General features: G+C 40.3%; 1 protein-coding gene across 10 annotated transcripts in view; it reads right to left on the bottom strand.

Moving 5' to 3' along the window:
- LOC135493350 (microtubule-associated protein futsch-like) overlaps nucleotides 1–21,286 on the bottom strand; it is an 85,491-nt gene that overhangs the window by 53,769 nt on the left and 10,436 nt on the right. The gene's annotated exons all lie outside the window — the stretch shown is intronic.

The raw sequence follows: 21,286 nt of genomic DNA, 5'->3' as shown, positions 1-21,286 counted from the left end.
ATTGATGAAATCTCAATCAACATAATATCAGGTAGTTTAGATGTTCTTTGAAAATACCTAAGTGTGAATTGATGTAAATAAACAGTTTATGTGATCGCTAAATATTTGCTGTACATTTTTCACCTTTATTATAAACAGACACATTCCAAGGTATATGAAATTGTGAGGTTGGCCACACAAGTAATGTAAGTGCATTACAACATGAACATCTTCACACAATGTACTCGATTTCACATGATGTGTACTCTTTGGTGTAAGTGTGCAGTGCAGCAGTTGCATATTTTAAAACTAATAATATAAGTGTAATGTAAGTTATCTCATACAGCACTTTTTGCTGTACAACAATATTGCCTAAAAGCGCTCGACATTAACAGCCTGATCAAGAAACCTTCCAGTAGAAACCAAGGAACACACATACTGCACTACACTCGGCCATTTCAAGCCAGTTGAATGTACTGAGTCGTACTGGTGAGACTCGAACCCATGACCTTCCGATCACAAGTCAGATACTCTTCCACTGAGCCACCACGCTTCATAATGGCCAAGTGATTCTATAATATCAGAGTTCAGTTGACATTGTAAATTATAAATCCACAAAGAAATAAAGATAGCCTTCTTTTGCATACCAGAGTCCAGTGCACTTATTTCAATATTAGACTACCACCTGTTAGAAAAATACAGAAACCTTTTAACAACATTTCTGTCGCCCTTCAGGTATAAAGCATCCATCAATGAGGATGGAATCCGGTCTTGCCTATCCTCACATTCTTTCAGAGGAAAACCCTCAAACAATGTGTTTGAACTGAATCTGCATGGTCTGTCTCCAATTGATCTGCCATACATTTGATGGATACATGATTCCGAGACTGGGGGGTGACAATCTTGTTTGTTGCTAGGCCTGTGGGGCACTTTAAACTCCTCAAAGCAACCCAGGTTTGACAAAGGCATTGGCAAGTATGAATGGCCACCCAACTACAGGAGTTTCAAGGGCCTGGTTAGCGACAGACAAGATGGCCATCGGTCCGGGAATCATGTAATGTTGTTTCTAAAATGAAACAGTTGGTGAGTATCCGACCCATTGGTTGAGGAGTTCGAGCTGTTTTTTGTGCTTTCACATTTAGCCCCCTGGTGGCCAAACTGAGAATCAGATTGGATTGAAATTTATTCAGAGAGGAGAACTTCCATAGAGTATAAGTTTCAGGTTCATAGGCCAAATGGTTACGAAATGTGGGTTGTTAATGGACGAAACAGAGCAATATTTATCTTTGACAATGACATGACAGACGCTTCACTCCATGACAGCTATATCTCACCAGGTGAGCTAAAAATGACTTTCAAATGTTAGAAGGAACTTGGACAGCTGTCAACTTTGTACAAAATCACCGGATGTAAACAAATAACAAAGGCCTTTAGGTGGCTAAATTTAGATGTAATAGAAACGCATCTCTGCTACCTGTTTGTATCATGAAATACATAGGATTCCAGTCACCTTGACTCTCCAAAGGTAGGGTAACATTATCTTGAGGTGATTATCGATGAAATGTCTGTAACTGGAGTCTGCAGAATTGGAAACCAGTTATGCTTGTTGGAGGACTTGCAGACTACAAGTATGTATTCTGTTTTCCGTACAAAGTAGGCCTATAATGCATGACGTTACTGAGATGGACCTCGCGATATTTAAGGTGCAGTAATGAAATAACTAACTGGCAAAAGAAATGCATGACAAATTATGCTTAGATGCCTCAGTAGGAACTCTCTATTATGGACAGCCTTTGGACTGACAAATGCTGTCCTTGATTGAGATGTTTCCTGATTAATTGGGTCAATTTCAAGGGAAAGAAAATAAAGAGCTAGGGAGGGTATTCTTAAGAGAGAGGTCTCTGCTAAGGGAGGTTTCACAGTACAGCATAACATAATTTGTGATGTGGCAATATACAGCAGTACACCTAAAACCAGCATGGACATGTCCGAAAACTAGAACAGTAACCTAAAACCAGCATGGACATGTCCAAAAACTAGAACAGTAACACCAGCAATAGGTGTAGAAAGGTTTCATCATCAGTGGTATGATGAATATGAATTTCAGGAATTCTCCTTGCTATCATACATTTATCCGATCGGAATGTAACAAAGTTGGCAAATATCCTTAGCATTGAAGCTGATGCTCATAAATTAGGTTGATGAGATGGACTTTTATTAGCGAGCATTATCAAGGAAATCATTTCAAGACACAGACTTGTCATAATCATCCAGACCCTTTCTCAGAAACTGAGCAACACAGGTTACATTCCATTATAAATTCATGGATGTATGAACATATAAACAGTCCACTATTCAAGGAATTGATATCGAACTGGAGGTATTGGGTGTCTCACCAAATCTGCTTGGGTAAAGCTAAAATGTTTTGTAAAAAACCTCGGCTCCCTGAGGTTTTGGCCAACATTTTAGCTCCCTGCTCCGAGCAGTTTTGGTGAGACAATCAGTACTGACAGTGGTACCGAATCAATTTCAAATCTAAAACACCTCAAATTAAACAATGAAATGTGACCTTGAATGCTTTTTGACTGATCATTTACCTCAGATCATAACCACTGAATTCAAAAGGAAGCTTCAGAGGTGCATAGTGCATTATACAAAGGCCACAAGGTATTTCGGACCTACGTCACTCTTCCATAGGTTCTCCCATCACCTCACAAGAACAGGGGAGACAGTATAACTTTGCAAAGTATCTGCAGGAGATCTTGAGAAATAACCACAGTTCATTACTGCATTCCAGAGATATCTCAATCATTACACTGTCTTTCTCCCTCTTTCAAGAATGAAGGGAAGTAGGGAGTTTAGGCTGCTGATTTTAAAACAGATAGGCATGTGCATTCTGTCTGAAGCCCAGCGGATCAGGACCTTGGCTGAAGAATCATGACGTCGAGATGAAACTGTGGGAAATGGAGGATAATCTTTAGGCTACAGCCTGATTTGTGACATCCACTGACCTTGAAGACTTTGATGCTGATGTTGACTGCAAAGAAGAAAGGCCAGGTGAACACCTTCTCCAACAATTGTCATCTATCGGTTTTCTCTGAAAAATATCCCACTTTCAGTAGTTGCAGATGGCAAAATCATTCAGAAGACTTCATTTTGATAGTCAAATAAGTGGTGTTGTCACATGGGCCATGAAGCTAACATAATAACTATTGCGATGAGAAACAACATAACATAGCCAAATGTGCAAAGTTACCCCATTTTTCAAGGTCACGCCATGTGATGGATACTAAAAGGTCAAACAGTCAGCTTACTGAAAACCTATGCCAAACATGATTCCGTTAAGACATTTGTTTTCACCCATGAAGAAGATGATAAAAGATCTAGAGGATTTGTAGGTTTCTTTTTAACCACTGACAAGCCGCTTAGTGAGGATACTCATGCTAACCACAAACAAACTTGTGTTACAAAGAACTGTCAGTTGCAAAGACTTTAACACAGTTCAGACATATCAGTGTTGCGATAAGTAATGTTGCACACCAACAGCTAAGTACCCTTATCACTGGTTGTGGTTTTGGTTTTTTAGCCGTGACCAACAGGGAAACTAAGTGGCACCAGTAGCATTAGGCCTAGAGCACCCAGCAAACCAGCAATCAAAAAAGCTGTGACCTGCGTTCGTGATAACATGCAACAAAGATCTCTTGTTTGCTGCGGTCATCCCAGTTGCAAGTGATGAGAATCGGTGATTGCAGCAACCTGCAATTAGTAACAAACCCAGTGATTACCAGTTTGCCAGCAGGCCGAAGATCTTTTCACAACATTGAATACAATCGCTGGTCAAAGCAATATAAATCACTCGTTTCCGTGGCGCTCAACAAGGGGGAAGAGGAGAGTGTGATATCTTGAGAGAGATCTGCTGAAGCTGTTACTGAGCTTAGGGCAGAATGGTTCAAAATCAGCAAGAGCACCGCAAAGCCTAGGCCTGCTTGCAGCTGAGCAAAACGTATCAGTTTACCAGACTTAGCTTGAGGGAACTTTCGCCTTACCAATGTTTTCATTCTCATTTTTTTGGCAAGCTCAACTGAAAAAGTTTATCTGAAGAGGGCTCTGTCTAAACCAAAGGTTTGACTATAGGCACCACCATTTTGGCTGGAACTTGAAATCCTAAAGCAAATATAACTCATTATGATATGAAGTGAATGCCAATTTAAAGGTGGGAGTCTGTTCAGCGGCTCACTTGGCCTTTCGTCAACTGTAGGCCTACAGGGTAAGTCCAGCATACACGGACAGTACCACAAGTTACCAAGAGTTATTATGCGTCCTTTTTTGTCATACAGCAGTAAATCGAAGAAATAGCTAGCATATCAGTGTAATTTGAAACAAGCTGAAACCATTACCATCTTTTTATGAATCCTTCGAGGTGTCAACAATTATTGCCAGAGGCAAAATGGTAAGCCGACAGTTGCTTCATCAGGGGACACAGTGCAGATTATTTTTATTACACAGTCATCATTTCATCAAAATGCAATTCTCTGGCGATACTATACCAAACAACTGACATGGGATGTCCATGTTGATTTCGTGTGACAAAAGCTGGTTTTGCGACAAGGACAAAATATCGGAAGGATGTCGTGTTGATTCAAAGCTGTTAGCCCGGATGAGAATTGACATTGATTACTGAGGGGAATGGTCTGTTTCAGGTCATCAGGACGAGTGGAAAATCACCGTCAAGATTAAGAATAGATACACCTGTATTTCACCAGGATGCAGGATGAGCATTGATCATCATCGTTGTCACAGCCTCATCTCTTGTGTGATTTTGCCGATTCTTGTTTAGTCAACCTTATGTTTTGTATTGCTTCGAGATTCAGCCAAATTTATCAGGAATCAATGGTCCTTTTATGAGGTACCTCATTTCCCCGGCTCTGACTTTTGATTTATAAAGAGTGTCTTCAATCTTGCACAATTGCACCAGCTGGTTTGAGACCCTGTTGTTCCCTAAAACTTCAAAATGCATGGTTTGGAGCTAAAGATCTTCTCTTGAAAAAACTCTGACAGTTCCTTTATTTTGGTGGTACTGGCAGGGCGATTTCCAACAGTGCTCGAAATCATGGAATCTCCCTGCTGACCTCCTCTGAAAATGAAATCAATTCAAAGCATAATCATTTCATGACAGGCAACTTACAATTCTACAAACGGAGGCAAATCAATTCGTGACAGGTAATTTACAATGTCATACATGTATTTCTCTATCTCAATTACATTCAGTCCTTGATTAACCACAAGACGTTTGACTTGGAGAATACAACATGCCTGCCACAAAAAAGACCCTACAATATCTGGGAGATGTCAAGATGTCAAGATGGAAGATTGATTCTCCAAATATTTAAGCCATTTTGAAACCAAAACACCAAAAGATCTTCACTTAATCGCGATACCTGTTCAGAAGGACCATTGTCACTGTCTTCCTAACATCAGATATTTTGAAAGACAGACCAGGTTGATTTCACAACATAAATCCAGCATGGCATTTTCAACAACCCAAAAAGGAAGTACAGAATTAAGTGATCTATACTTTTCTTTACAGTCGCTACAAGACATATGGGAAGCCCGTCTTGCTCTTATCCTTGTAAGATACATTGCACCAGTAATTTTATTTGCAGGTACTGTTCTAAATGTGGCGACTATCTTTACGGTCACAAGTGGAAAGATTGGAAATGCGTCCACGCGTATTCTGTTAGTAACATTATCACTTAGCGACACTCTAGTCCTGTACACTGGTTTGCTTTATTTGTGGCTCTTTCGTTCTTTTTCCATCGATATACGGATGGTGTCTGTGTTCATGTGTAAAATCCATGCATTTCTTGTCCCGTTTTCCCTTCAGCTCTCATCATGGGGCATCACGATGCTAACAATAGAACGTTGTATATGTGTCGGGCTGCCTCTTCAGGCGCGGACCATTTGTACAAAACGACGCACATACCAAATATTTCTCAGTAGCTTGGTATTACTCTTCCTCCTTGATTGCCATTTCATAATTTTTTTCGATTTCGATGAAACAGGGTTCTGTAGCGCCATGAATGGTTCATACGCTAAGTTTTATGAAGGCCCGTGGTATTATATTGATATGGTGGTTTATTCAGCCTTGCCATTCATTGTGATAACTATTTGTAATGTCCTCATTATCAGCAAGGTGCTACACCGCAAAAAGAAGCAGACCATGCTCAGTGAGAGCACTAGAGCGGCCGCCACAGATACCACAAGCATAACAGTCATGCTTCTAGTCGTCAGCATTGTCTTTATTGTCCTGACCCTGCCCTATCATCTGTATTATCTTTTGCCCATTCCAGAGTTCAGTCAGTTCTCTCGGCGCCATGCACAAGCCCTATTGTTCCTCTACGGAACTGTAGTTGAGATTCTGTCATTTGCTAATAATGCAATCAACTTTATTCTCTACTGCCTGAGCGGCTCACAATTCCGCTCTATTTTTCTTAAACAGCTGAAAAGCACATTCTGTTAATCTGAGAATATCTATTATGCTGGCACCAAAAAAAGATGGCAGCCACAACTGAAGGGTAATATCAATGCATAGGATGATTTGACAACAAAATTGATGGTTTTACTGACTGCCCAGGTGGTTGCTGACCATTTCAAATCTCTTTTTCGTAAATCATCCTTCTAAACATGCAACCCGCCATCAAGAGGAACCATCAAATTGGGCCTGAAGCAGAAACATACGACGTTGTAGTGGAAGACTTGCTTCCTTACATAAACCCAGCCACACACAAAATGCTTTTCTTACCGCAAACTCCTGAAAAAACTTACTCAGCAAAGTTGGAATTCAATGCAAAGGAGCACAGGAATAGCCATCAGAATGACTAAGATTGATTAGAGATGAACAACAAGCCCAATACAAGGACGTCAAAGAAGCCCCTAAAGTCAGCTTGGATGATGTCAGCCTGATGCTGAAGTCATTCAGGATGAACAATTAAGAATGGTGCAACAAAAGCAACCGTAGGCCTGATTCTCCATGTGTTTACTGTTAACCGCAAAATTTGTGTGCAGTTTTAACTTCAGTAAATCAAAGAAACAGCTAGCATATCAGTGTAATTTGAAACAAGCTGAAACCATTACCATCATTTGTGAATCCTTCGAGGTATCAACATTTATTGCCAGAGGCAATATGGTGAGCCGACAGTTGCTTCATCAGGGGACACAGTGCAGATTATTTTTATTACACAGTCATCATTTCATCAAAATGGAACTTCTCAGGTGATACTATACCAAATAACTGACGTGGGATGTCCATGTTGATTTCGTGTGACAAAAGCTGGTCTTGCGACGAGGACAAAATATCGGAAGGATGTCGTGGTGATTCAAAGCTGTTAGCCCGGATGAGAATTGACTCAAATTACTGAGGGGAATGGCCTGTTTCTGGACATCAGGACAAGTGGAAAATCACAGTCAAGATTAAGAACAGATACACCTGTATTTCACCAGGATGCAGGATGAGCATTCATCAATATCGTTGTCTCAGCCTCATGTCTTGTGTGATTTCGCCGATTCTTGTTAAGTCAACCTTATGTTTCGTATTGCTTCAGGATTCAGCCAAATTTATCAGGAATCAATGGTCCTTTTATGAGGTACCCCATTTCTCCGGCTCTGACTTTAGATTTGTAAAGAGTGTCTTCAATCTTGCACAATTGCACCAGATTGTTTGACACCCTGTTGTTCCCTGAAACGTGGTTTGCTCAACATGGTTTGGAGCTGAAGATCTTATCTTGAAAAATCTCTAACAGTTGCTTTATTTTGGCGGTACCGGCAGGGCGATTTCCAACAGTGGTTGAAATCATGGAATCTCCCTGCTGAACTCCTCTAAAAATGAAAATAATTCAAAGCATAATCATTATTTCATGACAGGCAACTTACAATTCTACAAACGGAGGCTAATCAATTCATGACAGGTAATTTACAAGGTCATACATGTATTTCTCTATCTCAATTACAATCAGTCCTTGATTACCCACAGGACGTTTGACATGGAGAATACAACATGCCTACAACAAAGACACCATACAATATCTGGGAGATGTCAGGAAGTGCCCCCTGGATCTTGAAGATTGATTCTCCAAATATTTAAGCCATTTTGAAACCAAAACACCAAAAAACTTCACCTAATCTAAATATCTGTTCGGAAGGACCATTGTCACTGTCTTCCTAACATCAGATATTTTGAAAGACAGGACCGGGTTGATTTCACAACATAAATCCAGCATGGCATTTTCGACAACCCAAAAAGGAAGTACAGAGTTAAGTGATCTTATCTTTTCTCTACAGTCGCTACAAGACATATGGGAAGCCCGTCTTGCTCTTATCCTTGTAAGATATATCGCACCAGTAATTTTATTTGCAGGTACTGTTCTTAATGTGGCGACTATCTTTACGGTCACAAGTGGAAAGATTGGAAATGCGTCCACGCGTATTCTGTTAGTAACATTATCACTTAGCGACATTCTAGTCCTGTATGTTGGTTTACTTGATTTGTGGCTCTTTCGTTCTTATTCAATCAATATACGGACAGTATCTGTGTTCATGTGTAAAATCCATGCTTTTCTTGTCCCGTTTTCCCTACAGCTCTCATCATGGGGCATCACGATGCTAACAATAGAACGTTGTATATGTGTCGGGCTGCCTCTTCAGGCGCGGACCATTTGTACAAAACGATGCACATACCAAATATTTCTCGGTAGCTTGGTATTTCTTTTCCTCCTGGATAGCCATTACATAATTTTTTTCGATTTTGATGAAACTGGGCTCTGTAGCGCCGGGGATGGTTCATATGCTAAGTTTTATGAAGGCCCGTGGTATTATATTGATATGGCAGTTTATTCAGCCTTGCCGTTCATTGTGATAACTATTTGTAATGTCCTCATTATCAGCAAGGTGCTACACCGCAAAAAGAAGCAGATCTTGCTCAGTGAGAGCATGAGAGCGGCCGCCAAAGATACCATGGGCATAACAGTCATGCTTCTAGTCGTCAGCATTGTCTTCATAATCCTGACCCTGCCCTACCATCTGTATTATCTTTTCCCTCCTAAAGAGTTCAGTCAGTTTTCTGAGCGCCATGCGCAAGCCCTAATCTACTTCTACGGAATTTTAGCTGAGATTCTGTCATTTGCTAATAATGCAATCAACTTTATTCTCTACTGCCTGAGCGGCTCACAATTCCGCTCTATTTTTCTTAAAAAGTTGAAAAGTACATTCTGTTAATATGAGAATATCTATTATGCTGGCACCATAAAAAAGCTAGCAGCCACAACTGAAATGTAATGTCAATGCATAGGATGATTTGACAAAACAATTGAAGGTTTTACTGACTCAACTTGATGATTTGATAACAAAATTGATGGTTTTACTGACTACCAAGGTGGTCGCTGACCACTTCAAATCTCTTTTACGTAAATCATCCTTCTAAACATGCAACCCGCCATCAAGAGGAACCATCAAATTGGGCCTGAAGCAGAAACACACGACGTTGTAATGGAAGACTTGCTTCCTTACATAAACTCAGCCACACACAAAATGCTTTTCTAACCGCAAACTCCTGAAAAAACTTACTCAGCAAAGTTGGAATTCAATGCAAAGGAGCACAGGAATAGCCATCTGAATGACTAAGATTGATTAGAGATGAACAACAAGCCCAATACAAGGACGTCAAAGAACCCTAAAGTCAGCTTAGATGATGTCAGCCTGATGCTGAAGTCATTCAGGATGAACAATTAAGAATGGTGCAACAAAAGCAACCGTAGGCCTGATTCTCCATGTGTTTACTGTTAACCGCAAAATTTGTGTGCAGTTTTAACTTCAGTAAATCAAAGAAACATCTAGCATATCAGTGTAATTTGTAACAAGCTGAAACCATTACCATCTTTTTATGAATCCTTCGAGGTGTCAACATTTATTGCCAGAGGCAAAATGGTGAGCCGACATTTGCTTCATCAGGGGACACAGTGCAGATTATTTTCATTACACAGTCATCATTTCATCAAAATGGAACTTCTCAGGTGATACTATACCGAACAACTGACATGGGATGTCCATGTTGATTTCGTGTGACAAAAGCTGGTCTTGCGACGAGGACAAAATATTGGAAGGATGTCGTGTTGATTCAAAGCTGTTAGCCCGGATGAGAATTGACTCTAATTACTGAGGAGAATGGCCTGTTTCTGGACATCAGGACGAGTGGAAAATCACAGTCAAGATTAAGAACAGATACACCTGTATTTCACCAGGATGCAGGATGAGCATTTATCAATATCGTTGTCTCAGCCTCATGTCTTGTGTGATTTCGCCGATTCTTGTTTAGTCAACCTTATGTTTCGTATTGCTTCAGGATTCAGCCAAATTTATCAGGAATCAATGGTCCTTTTTAGAGGTGCCCCATTTCTCCGGATCTGACTTTTGATTTATAAAGAGTGTCTTCAATCTTGCACAATTGCACCAGATTGTTTGACACCCTGTTATTCCCTGAAACGTGGTTTGCTCAACATGGTTTAGAGCTAAAGATCTTATCTTGAAAAATCTCTAACAGTTGCTTTATTTTGGTGGTACTGGCAGGGCGATTTCCAACAGTGGTTGAAATCATGGAATCTCCCTGCTGAACTCCTCTAAAAATAAAATTAATTCAAAGCTTTATCATTATTTCATGACAGGCAACTTACAATTCTACAAACGGAGGCTAATCAATTCATGACAGGTAATTTACAAGGTCATACATGTATTTCTCTATCTCAATTACATTCAGTCCTTGATTAACCACAGGACGTTTGACATGGAGAATACAACATGCCTACCACAAAAACACCCTACAATATCTGGGAGATGTCAGGACACTAAAAGAACTTCACTTAATCTCAATATCTGTTCGGAAGGACCATTGTCACCGACTTCCTAACATCAGATATTTTGAAAGACAGGACCGGGTTGATTTCACAACATAAATCCAGCATGGCATTTTCGACAACCCAAAGAGGAAGTACAGACTTAAGTGATCCATTCTTTTCTTTACAGTCGCTACAAGACATATGGGAAGCTCGTTTTGCCCTTATCCTTGTGAGATATATCGCACCAGTAATTTTATTTGCAGGTACTGTTCTTAATGTGGCGACTATCTTTACGGTCACAGGCGGAAAGATTGGAAATGCGTCCACGCGTATTCTGTTAGTAACATTATCACTTAGCGACACTCTAGTCCTGTATGTTGGTTTGCTTGATTTCTGGCTCTTTCGTTCTTATTCAATCAATATACGGACAGTATCTGTGTTCATGTGTAAAATCCATGCTTTTCTTGTCCCGTTTTCCCTTCAGCTCTCATCATGGGGCATCACGATGCTAACAATAGAACGTTGTATATGTGTCGGACTGCCTCTTCAGGCGCGGACCATTTGTACAAAACGACGCACATACCAAATATTTCTCGTTAGCGTGGTATTTCTTTTCCTCCTAGATAGCCATTACATAATTTTTTTCGATTTTGATGAAACTGGGCTCTGTAGTGCCGGGGATGGTTCATATGCTAAGTTTTATGAAGGCCCGTGGTATTATATTGATATGGCGGTTTATTCAGCCTTGCCATTCATTGTGATAACTATTTGTAATGTCCTCATTATCAGCAAGGTGCTACACCGCAAAAAGAAGCAGATCTTGCTCAGTGAGAGCATGAGAGCGGCCGCCAAAGATACCATGGGCATAACAGTCATGCTTCTAGTCGTCAGCATTGTCTTTATTGTCCTGACCCTGCCCTACCATCTGTATTACCTTTGGCCACCGGAAGAGTTCAGTCAATTCTCTGAGCGCCATGCGCAAGCTATAGTCTACCTCTTCGGAAGTTTAGTTGACATTTTGTCATTTGCTAATAATGCAATCAACTTTGTTCTCTACTGCATGAGCGGCTCACAATTCCGCTCTATTTTTCTTAAACAGCTGAAAAGCACATTCTGTTAATCTGAGAATATCTATTATGCTGGCACCAAAAAAAAAAGATAATAGCCACAACTGAAGTGTAATGTCAATGCATAGGATGATTTGATAACAAAATTGATGGTTTTACTGACTGCCAAGGTGGTTGCTGACCATTTCAAATCTCTTTTTCGTAAATCATCCTTCTAAACATGCAACCCGCCATCAAGAGGAACCATCAAATTGGGCCTAAAGCAGAAACATGCGACGTTGTAGTGGAAGGCCTGCTTCCTTACATAAACTCAGCCACACACAAAATGCTTTTCTAACCGCAAACTCCTGAAAAAACCTACTCAGCAAAGTTGGAATTCGATGCAAAGGAGCACAAGAATAGCCATCAGAATGACTACGACTGATTAGAGATGAACAACAAGCCCAATACAAGGACGTCAAAGAAGCCCCTAAAGTCAGCTTAGATGATGTCAGCCTGATGCTGAAGTCATTCAGGATGAACAATTAAGAATGGTGCAACAAAAGCAACCGTAGGCCTGATTCTCCATGTGTTTACTGTTAACCGCAAAATTTTTGTGCAGTTTTAAGTTCAGAAAACTGAAAATTTCATAATGGATAATCGAATATCATTCCATTTTGTGAATGAGATGTATCTAGAAAACAAAACGTACACTAAATTTTGCAGTTAACGGTATCAACCTACTGCCCGATACTGATGTGATATACTTCTAGAAATGATGCTGAACAACTGCAGACAGCATTGACAAATGCATGAAACAGACAACATTAACAAAAGTGAGGTAGACAACAGTTTGTGTCAACACCATCATCAAACAAGCATATGCTCTCAGCGCAGTACAGACGTCATATTACTGTACAGAAGGTGTAACAAACAAAGTGTCAGCGGGCTAAAAAGTTAATATGCACTTGGCAAGTAACTTTCGTATTCATGGACGTACGTATGCTGATCCAGGGACATGATCACATGCAACAAAGATCGCTTGTTAGCTACGGTCATCCCAGTTACAAGTGATGAGAATCGGTGAGTGCAGCAACCTGCAATTTGTATCAAACCCTTCGATTGCTAGTTTTGCCAGCGGGCCGAAGATCTTTTTGTCACATTGATTAAAATCGCTGGTCAAAGCAATATGAATCACTCATTTGCATGGCGCTTAACAAGGGGAAGAGGAAAGTGTGATATCTGGAGAGAGATCTGCTGAAGCTGTAACTGAGCTTAGGGCAGAATTATGGTTCAAAATCAGCAAGAGCACCGCAAAGCCTAGGCCTGCTTGCAGCTGAGCAAAACGAATCAGTTTACCAGGTTAAGCTAGAGGGAACTTTTGCCTTCATCCACCATTGTTTGCATTCTCAATTTTTAGTCTACTCAAATGAAACAGAAGGCAGCAGTGGTAGAGCTTTAGTTTATCTGAAGAGAGCTCTGTCTAAACCAAAGGTTTGACTATATTCACCACCATTTTGGCTGGAAATTGAAATCCTAAAGCAAATATAACTCCTTATGATATGAAGTGAACGCCAATTTTAAGGTGGGAGTCTGTTCAGTGGCTCACTGGGCCTTTCGTCACCTTTACAGGGTAAGCCAAGCATACACAGACAGTACCACAAGTTACCAACACTTATTATGAGTCATTTTTTTTGTCATACAAAAGTGAATCGAAGAAACAGCTAGCATATCAGTGTAATTTGAAACAAGCTGAAACCATTATCATCATTTTATGAATCCTTCGAGGTGTCAACATTAATTGCCAGAGGCAAAATGGTGAGCCGACATTTGCTTCATCAGGGGACACTGTGCAGATTATTTTATCACACAGTCATCATTTCATCAAAATGGAACTTCTCTGGTGATACTATACCAAACAACTGACATGGGATGTCCATGTTGATTTCGTGTGACAAAAGCTGGGCTCCCGACGAGGACAACATATCGGAAGGATGTCGTGTTGTTTCAAAGCTGTTAGTCCGAATGAGAATTGACTCTAATTACTGAGGGGAATAGCCTGTTTCAGGTCATCAGGACGAGTGGAAAATCACAGTCAAGATTAAGAACAGATACACCTGTATTTCACCAGGATGCAGGATGAGCATTGATCATCATTGTTGTCACAGCCTCATCTCTTGTGTGATTTTGCCGATTCTTGTTAAGTCAACCTTATGTTTCGTATTGCTTCGGGATTCAGCCAAAATTATCAGGAATCAATGGTTCTTTTATGAGGTACCCATTTCCCCGGCTCAGACTTTAGATTTATAAAGAGTGTCTTCAATCTTGCACAATTGCACCAATATGTTTGCGACCCTGTTGTTCCATAAAACTCGGTTGGCTCAAAATATATGGTTTGGAGCTAAAGATCTTCTCTTGAAAAAACACTAACAGTTGCTTTATTTTGGTGGTACCGGCAGGGCGATTTTCAACAGTGGTCGAAATGATGAAAACACCCTGCTGACCTCCTCTAAAAATGAAATTAATTCAAAGCATAATCATTATTTCATGACAGGCAACTTACAATTCTACAAACGGAGGCTATAATCAATTCATGACAGGTAATTTACAAGGTCATACATGTATTTCTCTATCTCAATTACATTCAGTCCTTGATTAACCACAGGACGTTTAACATGCAGAATACAAAAACATCCTACAATATCTGGGAGATGTCTGTATCAGGAAGAAGTGCTCCTGGATCTGGAAGATTGTTTCTCCAGATATCTGAGCCATTTTGAAACATATTGCAGAAAGACCAAAGACCTTTACTTAATCTCAATATCTGTTCGGAAGGACCATTGTCACTGTCTTCCTAACATCAGATATTTTGAAAGACAGGACCGGGTTGATTTCACAAAATAAATCCAGCATGGCATTTTCGACAACCCAAAAAGGAAGTACAGACTTAAGTGATCCATTCTTTTCTTTACAGTCGCTACAAGACATATGGGAAGCCCGTCTTGCTCTTATCCTTGCAAGATACATCGCACCAGTAATTATATTTGCAGGTACTGTCCTTAATGTGGCGACTATCTTTACGGTCACAGGTGGAAAGATTGGAAATGCGTCCACGCGTATTCTGTTAGTAACATTATCACTTAGCGACACTCTAGTCCTATATACTGGTTTGCTTGATTTGTGGCTGTTTGATTCTTATTCCATTGATATGCGGACAGTATCTGTGTTCATGTGTAAAGTCCATGCTTTTCTTGTCCCGTTTTCCCTTCAGCTCTCATCATGGGGCATCACGATGCTAACAATAGAACGCTGTATATGTGTCGGACTGCCTCTTCAGGCGCGGACCATTTGTACAAAACTACGCACATACCAAATATTTTTCAGTAGCTTGGTATTACTCTTCCTCCTTGATTGCCATTTCATAATTTTTTTTGATTTCCATGAAACAGGGTTCTGTAGTGCCGGGGATGGTTTATATGCTAAGTTTTATGCAGGCCCGTGGTATTATATTGATATGGCGGTTTATTCAGCCTTGCCGTTCATTGTGATAACTATTTGTAATGTCCTCATTATCAGCAAGGTGCTACACCGCAAAAAGAAGCAGATCTTGCTCAGTGAGAGCACGAGAGCGGCCGCCAAAGCTACCAAGGGCATAACAGTCATGCTTCTAGTCGTCAGCATTGTCTTTATTGTCCTGACCCTGCCCTATCATCTGTATCACCTCTTGCCATCTGAAGAGTTCAGTCAATTCTCTGAGCGCCATGCGCATGCTCTACACTACCTCTTCGGAACTTTAGTTGACATTCTGTCATTTGCTAATAATGCAATCAACTTTATTCTCTACTGCCTGAGCGGCTCACAATTCCGCTCTATTTTTCTTAAACAGCTGAAAAGCACATTCTGTTAATCTGAGAATATCTATTATGCTGGCACCAAAAACAAGATAGCAGCCACAACTGAAATGTAATGCTAATGCATAGGATGATTTGTGAAAAAAATTGAAGGTTTTACTGACTCAACTTGATGATTTGATAACAAAATTGATGGTTTTACTGACTACCAAGGTGGTCGCTGACCACTTCAAATATCTTTTTCGTAAATCATCCTTCTAAACATGCAACCCGCCATCAACATGAACCATCAAATCGGGCCTGAAGCAGAAACATAAGGCATCTTAGTGGAAGACTTGCTTCCTTACATAAACTCAGCCACACACAAAATGCTTTTCTAACCGCAAACTCCTGAAAAACTTACTCAGCAAAGTTGGAATTCAATGCAAAGAAGCACAGAAATAGCCATCTGAATGACTAAGACTGATTAGAGGTGATAAGATTGAAAGCAACAGTATGCAATTGCTGTGCGTGACTCAACACCATGTAATATATCGTCTGCAGTGTTGGTTGTTTGTTCAGTTTTTTCAAGGCAAAAATGTAACGCTAAAATGAGAATCGCAGTAGAGAATGAACCAAGCTTGCTTTAGATTAGCTTGGGTAAACCAGAGACCGGAAATAGAATAGTGCATGGCTTGGGGCATAGCAGCAGCATTTTTACTGGGATAAGACCATCTCATCTGAGCATTTCTAAAACCCCGCTCCAGACAACACAACCAATGGCTGTAAAAACAAACTGTCAACAACAAGCCCAATACAAGGACGTCAAAGAAGCCCCTAAAGTCAGCTTAGATGGTGTCAGCCTGATGCTGAAGTCATTCAGGATGAACAATTAAGAATGGCGCAACAGCAGCCACCGCAGGCATGATTCTCCATGTGTATACTGTTCACCGCAAAATTTTTGTGCAGTTTTAACTTCAGAAAACGGAAAATTTCAGAACGGATTGTCGAATGTCATTCCGTTTTGGTGAATGAGATTTATCCAGAAAATAAAACGCACTGGAAATTTTGCAGTTAACGGATCCACCTACTGCCCGATACTGATGTGTTTTCATTTTAGAAATGATGCTGAACAACTGCAGTCAGCATTAACAAATGTATGAATCCGACAACATTAACAAAAGTGAGGTAGACAACGGTTTGTGTCAACACCGTCATCAAACAAGCATATGCTCTCAGCGCAGTACAGACGTCATATTACTGTACAGAAGGTGTAACAAACAAAGTGTCAGCGGGCTAAAAAGTCAATATGCACTTGGCAAGTAACTTTCGTATTCATGGACGTATGTATGCTGATCCAGGTACATGGTTACAGGGTAAGAGCTCGTCTTCAAAGAGCATTACAAAAAACGAGAATGCTTCCACATGCATTTGTCTGCAGCAAAGGTAGGCCTATGATGCTGGTGGATACAGAACTGCTGCACCATTAACATTGACCTACTTATTAGAAAGGGAACCAGTGCCAACTGCATTTTCTGATATTTCTTTCTTCATGGTTACCATTTTCATGGCTTACCCATCACAACATATTGAATATAGCTCGAAGGGACAAGAGAAGCTGACAAAGGAAAGACAGAAATACAGCAAGGAATCTACACCTTTGAAGTTGTAACCCCTTCCATAAAACTTTATTCAACGCAATAAAAAAACGCTGATAACTTCTCAAACTCTTTTCCAAAGTTTCAACAACTTACATTTCCGGTATGCTAAATGGAAGTACCAAGTCAACCAATCACAGCAAGGTTCCATTTTATGAAACAAAACAACAGAAAACGAGGAAAACATGCGGATAAATCCCGCAGAGATGGAGATGTTTACCTTCTTTTAGACAAACCGTTATTAGCAGTTTTACCACATAGTTGAAATTTTCAAGAAGATTTGTTGTGGACGTACATAACTAATGTATCTTTGTTCACATGCCATCCCGGCCAATTTTTGGAGGTTGTTTAAACCCATTTTAAAAAGCAATGTTGAAAAGAGTACAGTTGTGGTCACAGAAATGTAGCAGACGCAGACCTATTACAGGTAGTAACGAGGAAGAATATTCTATAAAACACCTTGATTACAGTGAAATGGAGTTTACAGACCATATGCACTCATTCAGTGTGGCGCTTTGACCGCAGCAGTTATGGTAACCATCAACTGCTTGGTTGATTAAAAATATGGAAGCAGTCAAAATCCAATGTCATTGTTTAGTTTTAGGTGTTTTTGAATAGAATTTGATACCTCACTGTCGGTTGTCTCATCAAACACATCTGAGTAATGACCGTAATTTGCTATTCAGTAACCAAAGGGCTACCACGTTATAGAACAGGACTCCTTGGAAGCCTCTTTGTGGTGCAACTGAGCTAACTATACTTAAGGTTTGAGTACAACATAAGCCGCACTTACACCACCTGAAAATGGACCACCAATCTTGGTTCGGGAACCAATGCCGCACCATCGAAAATCCACCAAGCGCTTACACCAGCACTGCAGCTAGTTATAAAATCCGGCTACAGATGGCGCGCAAACAATAAATTGCATGCGCAGAAAGCGCCATTTCGAAAGCGCCGCCTGGAGCCGAACCATCTAACTAGCTAATTGCCGATCCATTTGCGCGTACACCACGACAAAGCCGAGCTTTTAACAAGCCGGGCGAATTTGGACCATCAAGCTTGGTGGGACAAATTCGCTCGGCAATTTGTATCGGCAATGGATTGCCGAACCAATTTGTCGCGGCAATGTGGTGGTGTAAGTGCAATTGGTCCACCAATATTTCGTGGTGTAAGCGCAGCTATAGAGTCACCAACCCCTGTTAAAAAGATATCCTGACGATGTATTTGTATTCCACTTACATATTTCACAATAAAACCCCTTAAAGTTGGAGTTGAATGACATGAATTATCTATTCAGCAACAAACACTGTACCCTGCTATGATGACAGACGAGAACAAGCCACAGAACAGGACTACTTCGAAACCTCTAGGTGGCAGAAGCTAACTGAAATACTTGAGGTTGGGTTACTACATAACTTTGCGAGCCTTATGGTAGTCTCGGTTAAACAGTGAAACAATAGCTCGTACCCAACAGTGAAAATACCATTCCTACCACAAAATCACTTGAAGATGGGCAATTTTGTTAGATCACCTGAACGGAAATACTAACGGTTAGGTTACCACAGAACTTGGCAAGCATTCGAGGAGATTCAGTTAAACACGGAAACAATTGTCGGCACCCAACGTGGAAATGACTATCTTGACTATCTTTACCCCAAAGTCGCTTATCGGTTGGGACAAGATGGGCAATCTGGTTATATCACGTGGTGCGAAATTCCTTTGGATCCATCAACACAACAGTCGGGTACAAACAGATTTATCTTCTGCATACTTCACAAGATAAGAGGATGTTCCCGCTAAATATATCAGTTTGTCAATAAGTCTGTTCATATTTTTTTCACTGGTGCTTGTTCTTGTCAACGAGGGAAGGTAATCATCAGTAAGTTCAGCTGCCTTGTACTTTAGGATGACAGAGCCATGTTTCTTCGGAAAATGCTGTCCTTGGATCTGCTCTAAATTGCAAAACATGCCTCTAAAATAGTAGTCTTTGTCCGATTTCAAAATGCAAAGATTTATGGAGAGCTATGACATAGATCTTTCCATTTCTGCTCTCAAAGTAAGCCCTTTTTAGGAGGGATTAGGAGGGAAAAAGTGGAAATTCTCCAAAAATCAGAAAAGTATCATTGCTGTAGTAAATAGCAAAGAGAGTCACCCCCCTCGAATACATTATTAGATGGATGCAATCAAACCAATGGCCTCAGATGTGACAGGTACAGATTGATGTTGGCTCATAATAATTTTATCTATCCCAGAGCAGTTCCTTTCTTACAATCTTAACTCCATCACTCGGTTATTCCCTAATTTTTTAATAAATATTCTCCTATTCATGTCAAGGTCAATTCAACAGCAGCATTCAACATTCAGTTGGAAAGCATGCACCTTTTTAGCTTACTCAGCTGTGCAACTACAGAAGAACATCGCTACCTTGCGTTACTTTTTTACCTCACATTAGTAATTATTCCACATCCTACATGTATATATGATACAGTTGAGAAGATGCTTGTAGCTGCTCATCTTTTCGACCTACCAGTTTTTCCCTTTAGTCATCTTTACCCTTATTTACCATATTTTTGGCATTCAATGGGTGTTTTATAGCTACCTTGCTTTATTTTTTACCTCATCGCTCAGACTATACAACTCCGTAAACGATAGAGTCAAGAAGTTGCTTTTACCACATCAAACTGAGCTACTAGTTTTTCCCCTTCTTCTTTTACTGTTGTTTACTTTGTTCTTGGTATTCGATGGGTGTTTTATTACCAGTGGGATATTTTTCAGGATCTTGGGTCTGAGATGATAGATGTTCGAGCACCTGGGAGATGCTACCCACTGCCTTCTTCATTCAAGGCAGTTGCAGTAAACAACGCAATGTTTTGGTCACTGAAGATGATATTTCAAAGAACTGTCTCATATATTCGAGATTCTCTGTAGGCAAAGCTATTAATCAATACGGTTTCAAAACACCCATACTGACCATAGTATCCATGATTAGCCGGTTCTGCTGCACCACAGGTGAACCTAGCATGGGGTGAGGCAGCATATTTTCAAACAAACAGACACGAAAGTATGATTAGAACTGACAGGCCAACTTGCCCCCAATTTATTTTTCTCAGCCCTCCACTTCTTTCCTTACTCCTCTATTCATCAAATTATGTTCTCAGTTAATTGCATCTATGTAGGTCTGCTACCTGTGATGGAGTGATTATAATTAAGTGTCTGTCATGGTAAGTTATAATTGACCATTTTGCTGTGCGCCCGCCTCCATCAAATCTGGACCTTCAACAAGGGTGCAGCTTGAATCTTGGAAATACTTCAGCAGGATGTAGCTAAGGTTTATGGTTTACATCCCACCCTGACATTTGATTCCATTCCCTACAAATACGATATATTCTATTCCCCTGATTATGTACTTGTTCAAAGGCCAAGGCACAAGTACTGCGATTTGCAAACTTCACCACAATGATCATGGAAACGCAGAAGATCAGCTGCAAAAAACAGTTGGTAACTTCTGCAAAAACTCATTGGATGGAAGCCATTTTGGAATTCTCCCAAATCACATGAGGAAAACAAAGCTACAAGTATTCGATAATATGGGTTCAAGAGAGTAGAAATGTTTGACGAGTCGATATTGGGCTGATCGAATTTTCTCACCTTTTGGGATAGGAAGAAGATGAAACACATTTTTGTTGGGGAATCTTTTCTAAAAGCTGATTTGTTGGAGAGTGGTTTATTTGGGAGGAGTGTCTTGAGATACTCCCGAACCTCATCACAACAATGGACGAGACATCCTGTTAGTGACGTCACAATATGCGTCACATCAACATGATGATGAAGTCACTCCTGCGAATGCACCACCTTTTGGCTGCCAGAGGAATATCTAAATCTATCTAGAT

This window comes from Lineus longissimus, chromosome 9, assembly GCF_910592395.1.
Source record: "Lineus longissimus chromosome 9, tnLinLong1.2, whole genome shotgun sequence".
NCBI lineage: Eukaryota > Metazoa > Nemertea > Pilidiophora > Heteronemertea > Lineidae > Lineus > Lineus longissimus.
Note: the sequence above shows the minus strand (reverse complement) of the source record. Positions and strands in the feature narration are given on the sequence as shown.